The sequence below is a fragment of the Dioscorea cayenensis genome, chromosome 9 (genome assembly GCF_009730915.1).
Source record: "Dioscorea cayenensis subsp. rotundata cultivar TDr96_F1 chromosome 9, TDr96_F1_v2_PseudoChromosome.rev07_lg8_w22 25.fasta, whole genome shotgun sequence".
Lineage (NCBI taxonomy): Eukaryota > Viridiplantae > Streptophyta > Magnoliopsida > Dioscoreales > Dioscoreaceae > Dioscorea > Dioscorea cayenensis.
Window position 1 is genome coordinate 27230363 of NC_052479.1, and position 9816 is coordinate 27240178.

Here is a 9816-nt window from a genome sequence, read left to right on the forward strand (position 1 = left end):
TTTAGATAGCCTCGAGCGCAAACTGTGCTCTTAACTGATCTGAAGATTTAAATATTTTAACTCGCATCGAAATCAATGCTCTCAGCTGATTTTGAGATTTGAATATTTTATATCACTCGAGTCGTGCTCTTGGCGATCCTAGATTAGTGTATTTTAATTTTGACGATGTATTTGATAATTGATATCATGATTTGATTTAAAATTAATTAATTATAATTAATTAGTTTATTTATTTATTTATTTATTAATCTATATAAACAATCACTTTCTGAACAAGTGAATCTACAGCTCAAACTGTTCTGCCTCTACATCCATTTATTATAACAACAATTGTATTATCAAATACCATAATTCTATATTCATGAATGGTTTTGAGCTAATAGAAAAATTATGCTATCTTCTATAAAAATAATAACAAAAACTTCATTTAAATATGATTCAGTAGTTTTACTCTAAAATCAAATAACATAGGAACCAACAGAAGCCAACGAGGTGAAGTTGTTAAACAATAAGGCTGGAGCTAGAAAAATTTTTAAAGGGGCCAAATTTTTGTTTTTAAAAACTAAAATCTACTCTAAAATACAAATAAAAATTTAATTGAGACTAATATTAGATATAAATATATTACTAGAATAATAACATATATATACTAATTTTTAGAAAATCAAGTTGTCAAACAATAGATTTTTAAACATTATTACTAAAATCACTCTAAAATACAAATAAAAATTAATTAGGAGACAAATATTAGATTTTTATAAATATATTACTGATAATAACATATATACTAATTTTTAGAAAATCAAGTTGTCAAGTAATAAATTTTTTAAAAATTATTACTAAATAACTAATTTATTAAATACCAAAAGGAAGAGCAAAATAATAAAATTTCACAAATAATTTTTCTAAAAATATTATTTTTATATTTTTATACATTAATTGATATATATATATATATATGCCACATGGCCCATTCAGCTACCTTGTTTCCCCTTGTAAATGCGAGTCTAGTCATGATTCTAGCAGGCATCAGTTCGTTTTATACATAATGGCCGATGTTCCTTTTTATGCATCGTTTTGTGTCAGAAACATTTTATCAATACTACACAATATTTTATTGATTCTCTTGGAATTAAATATTAGAGAGAAATATAAAAGATATAAATTAGGGATAATTTTGGAAAGATAACAAATTTTTTATAAAAATTTGTAAAATAACTGATTTATTGGTATGTGAGATTCGGTTATTCATGATAGATAAAAGGAGCGGAAGTATTACGATGCAACTTCAAAAATGTCACAATTCCCACAATGCCATATAATGGCGAGAAAACACTCCTCAGAAGCTTTTTGGGTTTCAGAAATCACAAAAGCGTTTCTTAGCATAAACCTATGCTCTGATTAATTATTATCACGACAAGCGAGAGAAACCGAGGCGAGATCAAGAACGAACAACTGCCGCCCAATTTTCAATCAAAATCCGACATGAGAAATGTACCAATACTAAGTTAAATAGGCATCAAATAGAAACAGTGAATATACATAGAACAGACAAAGAAAAATTCTGAGCAAAATATAATCCTAACCAACAAAACATACTGCATAATCTTACCACAAAGGGCATCTGCAAAGATATTATTATTTCATGTTAGGAACTTAGGAGCGCATCATCGATAAGAATAATCTATATTTACTATGAAGGGTGTAATAAGTTATCATCAACAACCACATTAGCACCACAGAAAACACTATCCTCTCTTGGAAAAAGAGTCTATCACTTCTCCATCCCACAAACATTCTCTGAAAAACAGAATGATTTTGCTATGTATCAAATTTGTATCAGCATCTATTGGTTCATCAGGGAGGACAATTTCAAATTGGCAGCTGCTTGGACTGAAGTAGAAGAGTGGTCCTACCTTTTTCAGATCCGAACAATCCATTTTAACTGAGACTGAATACAAACAACCAAAGCAATCGCATGATCACGGCTCAAGGAATCATGTGGCGGGTGTCGAAGAATACTCGTCAAGGCTTGATTAAACTCAAAAGACTAGTTGAAGGTGCAGCTAAACCCCTTATCTCGAAAAACTTTAGTTGACTTAATCACATGCTTGCAAAAGTATTTTCCCATCCTTGACCATTGGCAATCACAGATAGCAAACTACCGCAACCTGGATTCAGAATTGTATGCACCTTCCCATCTCTCTGCTACGACTATTAACCTTTGCGTATTTTTCCATCTCAATGACATCCGAGTCAGGAATCTGCAATGCCGTCTCCGCTGATGTTAAGCCGCTTTTCACTCATCTTTCCAGTACCGAGCAAGTTCTCCCTGCCAGTGAACTCATCTAACCAGTAATAGAATGCACCTTAGTACCCAATTTGTCCACAAAGGCCAATCTGCACGCTGGTAAATATTAGAATCGCTTCTCATTCAACAGCCTGAGTTTGAGGTAAAATGATGATAGCACTCAATTGCTGCAGAGACCTCTGTGTAGTAATGGAAGAACCTTCAATACATCAACCCATGCCCCTAGTGGGAAACAATTAACAATTAAATCACCATAATAAAAAGGTTTTGGGGATAGAAGAGTCAGGCCAAACACTAAGACTAACCAATTCGAGGAAAACCATACAGCTGCTGAAGTAATCCATGACTTCGAGACAGTCAACAAAATCCTCCATCACAAAGCCTCAAATACCTTCATATCAGCAGTTCCTCTACCAAACATGGGATACTGCTTCTCAGATCGCCTTGACATCTCAGCACATATATTTGTTTCTGAACATCTATCCTATTAATGTGCAAAAGCATGGCGCTGCATGAAAAAGCTGATCAAAACAGAGCACTGAAACACCTCCTGCATTATATAATGACATCTAAAGTAATTTCTCTCAAATGACAGAAATTTAATTAAAAGAAAAGTACAGCGATGTACAAAACCCTGATCATAAGAACATCAGCAGCAGGATCATCAATAATGAAACCACCCAATTTCCATGTTGGATCCTTTGTATGTACTCTGTCATGAGTGCTCCCCAACCACCTATGCATCTTGCCACGAGCAAAGCTTGGAGTTATGATCCATGCTACAGGGATCGCATTGTTGTTGAACCAAAAACAAGGAGAGTATAGATGGGATACTATACAAAAATTGATAAAGAAAGGGTCAGCTTTAAACATACAGAAGCAACCTAAGCAACCACAGGGGAAGCGTGAGCATAACCGACCTTTAACTTGTTTGTTCCAAACCTTGAGTCAGATGCAACAATACGCCATTTCCAAAAGCGAATCATCTGTTGAAGCTGCCCTCTGTTTGGATGCCAAAACAAATGGTTCTGAATCAGAGAAATCCTCATAAAAGAAAATGTGATCACGATGGTTCTCAACCCACAGTGCAACACTAGCATCATCAACAGAGTCCAGCTCTCATATGTAGGCGCCTGATCTTCCCTCTCTAACCTCCTGACATAACGGTGGGTGAAGATCATCCCTATTAGCAAGGACCACCCTGCTTCTCCACTATCTCAGTGTGCCTCTGCATTATGGTCTCCACAGGGATTCCAACAAATAGTAAAGACAAAATTTGAAGACGAAGCTCATCAGAGATGTGAGTGCAAACATTGCACTGGTTCCAGCAGACCTTTTTATCTGATGGACCGTGGCATAGCGATCCTCTCTTATCTACATGCTTATCTTGATTATATATGACAAGTGCAACAGTTGGTTCAGCTATTAACCTCTTAACAATGAAATGACATACACAACCTCTCTTTGTATTTGGCCTGCCCGCGGGGGTTTTCCGTTTTACAGCATAATTTCTGCTGGGACGAACAACACCACCTTTCCTATGATCATCAGGGCCAAACGAGCACCAATACCTGAAATTCAACTGCATATATACACAAAAGCAAAGGGGATTTTCAAGTTTTCAAACATGAAAACCATCATCTACCGGCATCCTTTATCGCCAACCTTCCATACCAAAAAGTATAGCAAATTTTGACAACCGTAAAGTATTGACAGCACCCTTTATTGATCATTAGGTAACTGGTTGGTTAAAATATTTATGTAGCCTCTGATAGTGATACCATACCGATTGTTTAATGATGTAATAGGCCTATAAGGTTAATGAAGTCACTTTCATACAAAGAAAATTTTAAACCATTGAAATAAAATGATATCAAATGTGATCACATTATCAACAGTGCAGCTGGTAAAAGTTGTTTAAGAAAAAACAATTTGATTAGATCAATCGATACAAATTTAGACTTTTCACATTATATGTGACCATAAAAACCAGCATAATCCCAAAACTATATGCCTAAAAAATTTCAGCAATACAGAAAAGGTTCAACTTACAATATATATTCAAGAATTCCATCAACTTTTGGCTTGTAGCCCATTTCTAGAGGCCTCCTTCTCCTTGCTTCAACATGAAATCTTGTAGGGCATTCTTTTATTATTGGACTCACCTCTTACAAAATCATTCACTCTGAGAAGGGAATGAGAGCAAGTCTATCAATTTTCTCTCGCCACCCTCCCCACCTTGGACCAAACTAAATCAATTGCGAGAAAACTCCGGTGTAGGGTGGATTTTTGTACTGGAAGAGTCAAAAATCTCATCCCATCTTGCCATCTGTGCAAACAAAAGATATATATGTATATATATATACTGAATCAAAAATGTTTAAGAAAACCATTACAAAGTAAATATAAATTTGAAAGTTGACACAAACAGCTGATTACCAAAAACTTCCTGATAATATAAGTTCGGAGAAAACCATAAATGACCTTATTTGTATCAAATTTTGCATCAATGTTGTTCAATTAATAAATGGTCAAAAATATGTGTAACATATATTCCACAACACATGTACCAATGAGTGAAAACTTCTTCAAATACATGAAAAAAGGTACCGCCTCATAAGATTCCAAATACCACTCCAATTTCAATATGTCATCAGTTTGGCTGGAAAATAAAGTGCCTTACATGGAAAATATCTAGAGAACATGAATTATTTCAGCAAAAAACATAATTAAACTAAATAAGACACAAGCAACAAGACTCTAAAGATTCTTGCTAAGAAAACATTTATTGGCATACAATCTAAAATTCTTTTTAACTTGTGACACAGGACATCAGAGAAGGATAAAAAGCTTTTATTTCAAGTGCCCCAAGCTTTTCCCTTCAGATAAACAGAAAACCAGTCAAGAGAAAATCCAACACAGGATCATCACAAGCATAGGCTATTGAAGGTACATTGCCTTTGAATTAACTGTTGTCAGGAGTATAGGCTATTGCTGTTTGAATATCTTGATTAGGATTGGCTAAAATTTTCAAAATCTAACTTTAACTGCAGCATAAGCATGCTGTACAGGAAGTATCTGTTAACTGCTAACCACAACCACCAAAAATATCTTTATCTTTATCAATGAATAGTCAGAGCAGATTTGTATTTAAACATCATACCAACATCTAAATAAACTTAGGATATCACTGGTGTCAAATCCTGGAATCTTGTCAGATCTTGTTCCTAGGTACCTTTAAGGCTTTGTTACTATTACATGAAGACTAATGGAGAATACTTGGTTTTTTAAATATATATGATAATAAATTGTAGTACCTCCATTTAAGTTTGGTTCTACCACTCTCATACTTTGTTCTGTGCATGTATCATCTTCAACATATAGTTCTTTGTTAAAGTTAAAAACAAACTGCGTTGATGATGATATCTTAGTCGTATGAGAACTTGAACTAGCATTGAGATCTAGAATTTGATTAACAAAACCGTCTTCCATAATATTAAGGTCTGGGGTTACATGGTAGTGCAAATTTTTTTCTATTTAAAACATTTAATGGACAATTTTCTATTTGATTCCTACTTCAAATTATATAATGGTCTTGCAAATTTTGGTAACATAGGCAGGGGCCATGTTATTCCAGCCTTCATGGCCACTAATTTTTTTTTATAGTGAAGAAGACCTCATTTCTCCAACCAAAAACAAATGAAGAAAAATAATTGATATTAGGCTTCAAAACTATTAAATTCACACTCTTAGTCCCCAACTATGATTTCATTTTCCATTTTGCTTTTAGTCCATAAAATAGTTGTTCTTTTGAAAGAATCTAAGGCACAAACAGCAAGGATTATAGCTAGAATTAATTGATAGGAGCAAACAGAAAAGGGAGCAAACTCTATCCAATAACTAGCACTATTGTTATAATTTTTTTCTCCAAATCTTGAACTTTTCCATCACTCCGAGATCATTAATCATCCAACACAAAACCAATAAAAATAGTTGTTCTTTTCCATCACTCCAGCACCATTGATCACCGAACACAAACCGCTATTGTTATACATTTCATTTATTGGTTTGTGTTGGATGGTTAATGGTGCTAGAGTGATGGAAAAGTTCAAGATTTGGAGAGAAAAGTAAAACAATAGTGCTAGTTATTGGATAGAGTTTGCTCCCTTTTCTGTTTGCTCCTAGCAATTAATTCTGGCAATAATCCTTGCTGTTTGTGCCTTAGATTCTTTAAAAAGAACAACTATTTTATGGGCTAAAATCAAAAATGGAAAATGAAATCATAGTTGGGGACTAAGAGTGTGAATTTAATAGTTTTGAAGCCTAATATCAATTATTTTTCTTCATTTGTTTTTGGTTGGAGAAATGAGGTCTTCTTCACTATATATATATTTAAAAAAATGGCCATGAAGGCTGGAATGACATGGCCCCTGCCTATGTTACCAGAATTTGCAAGACCATTATATAATTTGACGTAGGAATCAAAGAGAAAATTGTCCATTAAATGTCTTAAATAGTAAAAAAATTTGCACTACCATTTAACCCCATACCTTAATTTTATTGAAGACGGTTCTGTTAATCAAATTCCAAATCTCAATGCTAGTTCAAGTTCACATACGACTAAAATATCATCATCAAAGCAGTTTGTTTTTAACTTAAACAAAGAACAATATGTTGAAGATGATACATGCACAGAACAAAGTATGGGAGTGGTAGAATCAAGCTTAAATGGAGGCACTGCAATTTATTATCATATATATTAAAAAAACCAAGCATTCTCCATTAGTTTTCATGTAATAGTAACAATAAAATGTGCCGTTTAGCTCAGGATCAAATACAAGGAGCATAACATAGAGATTAAAAAAATGGTGGACTTTATAATCATCTATTCTTTTGCTTTGGCTGCAAAATTTTGCATACAAGGATTACTCTGGTATAGATACAATAAAATGTTATGAAATTCTATATGGAATTACAATGAAATAGGCACACAAAACATACAAGCAATTCGTCAAAACAAAAGCAATTACAAGAAAGGGATTAAAAAGGGATTCACTCCATCAGTTCCTTTTCATCAGTAATCTAACTTTTGGCACTAATCTTATACATTTTAGTTTAAAATTACTAATTAAAAATGGATTCCCGGTAAAAGATGAACATACAAATACATATATTATACTTCACTGAACCATAAATTGATCAAATTATCATTCAAAAAACAAAGAAAATAAATCTAAATTATAACTGCAAACTGAAAATACAACCAACAAATAGAAGCATATTCGATACCATTTCAATACCTTGCAATAGCTTGGGATTAATAAACACCCATAATCAATGGATGTTCTGAATTATCAACAGAACATGTTAAACATAAATCAAAACTGAGGAAAAAGAAAGATTACCCGGTCCTCGTTCCAATCAAACAACTTCAAAGCGGCAAATGATCTCCAGCGCTGAACCTAAACCTCCACACCGCTCACGATCCAAGAACAACGTCGTCGTCTTCGCTTCTCTCCCAAAAAAATGAGATCTTTCACCCTTTTTGCGGACCAATCGGGCCTTGCGGAGGTTTCAAAAGCGCAGTCTCAAAAGAGAAAGACAGAGAAAGTGTAATGGCATGCGAGGTGTGATCCTCAGTCTTGCGACGTGCTCCGAGAGCAGCTGCTCGTACAGTGGCTATCCGATTTGGATAGCCGGCGGGGACCGGCTTCACGCGTCAGCAGGTGTAGGTGTTTGAACTCGGCAGCCGGCAACGCAGCAGCCGGAGGTGGGAGGGCGCTCTGGATCTCGGACACCTCCTTTGGATCCCGGTGGTGTTTTTCAGAAGAAGAGAAAGAGCGAATGAGAGGCACGAGTCAGAGTGTTCAAAGAGGTGAAGCCATGGCCACTAAACCAACGGCGTTGGAGTTCTAAAACCTAAACAATGGTTGTGAGGCCTTTTAGTTTTTAGCACATGGGAATGGTTAAATATTATTATTATTATTATATATATATATATATTAATGAGATTTTTATATTTTTTTGTTTGTTTGTAAATTAATCAAATTGGCTAGGAAGAATCTTTTCTTATACCCAATATCAATACTGGAGAGTGTGAGATTCACCTTTCTTTTGCTAGTATTATTTATGTATTGTTTATATGTTATATATTTAGCTCGAATATTATTTATCAATATTAATTACAAATTTAATTATAAATCTCTTATAAAAAAAAGATTGATTTTACTTTTTCAAAAAATTTTAAGATAAGATAAGTTTTTCAAAAATTATAAATCATCAGTAATCGTGCAAATCATCTGTAATATCCATTTAAAGCAATCTATTAAAACGATAGCCCTTTATCACGTATTTTTCAAAATAAATAAATAAATAAATCACCCACAAAAGTATTTAAATTTAAAAATCTTAAACCATGTTTTTATTCAATCTCCAATTTTTTTCATAAATTTCTGTATGAGATATTTTGTATATTTAAATAAATTTGTCATTTTACAATGATGTCTAGGTAATAAAAAGACGCTTCTTCTTGTGTAAACTTCATATATATAATTACTAGATTTTATGAAAGTTTGGTTGCTTTTAAATTCAAACATGGTGCCATTATTAAAAAAATTCAAAAATTGGCCGTAAAATAAATAGATTAGGAAACAGAAAGAGAGAAAAATTTATATATATATATATATATACCTTTACTATTAAAAAAAATTAATATATTCATGTGTATCAAATGCAAACCAAATATAATATGTAATCCTAATTCAACATGAAAACTTAAACCTATAGAATAAAGACAAGTTCATATTTTTTTTTTAGATTATCTAATGTGAGAAAATCAGTTAGTCTATTTTATCTAAGCTTGTTGCAAACAAATTACTTGTCTTGGATGCAAATCAAATATATTATTTGAATAAAATTCAATTCATAAACTTAAATGATTAGATAAAAAAACCAAAATTTCTATATTTAACTTTATATTCTTCAAATTAATAGTTGTAAAGTTATAGTTTATATATTCAAATAAGATTGAAAACTATTAATTACTTTAATAACCTGTCAATCAGAGACATACAAATATTAGTGTAGTTTCATAAGGTATAAGCTAATACAATAATCATGATAATACATGCACAATTATAGCCTTTTACCTGCGTCTATACATATATATATATATAGATATTTATAATTTATATATATTTCTGCAAAAGAAAAAATCATAGTTATTAGTGTAAGCCAAACATCAAAACTCATGCCAACCTTGACCAGTCAAGCGCTTTCTTCCCTGGAGAAACTTAAATTGATTGATTAAAAACCTACAATAAATCTTGGCATGCATTTGATAAACATGTCAATCTATTCAGGTCCAAATACATTCATTCCTAGAGATGTACAAAATTACAGCAAAAGTGCCTATTGACAGAATCAGCTGCGTCTTATCAAAAGTTAAGAAGTTGGGAAAATGGCTGCAGCAGCGAACAATATTATTACCGATCATAAAAATCACT

At 32.9% G+C, this 9816-nt stretch overlaps 1 pseudogene; it reads right to left on the minus strand.

Annotated features, from left to right (window-relative positions):
• Nucleotides 1–1921: 1921 nt before the first annotated feature.
• Nucleotides 1922–7881, minus strand: LOC120268622 (annotated as a pseudogene).
• Nucleotides 7882–9816: the final 1935 nt, after the last annotated feature.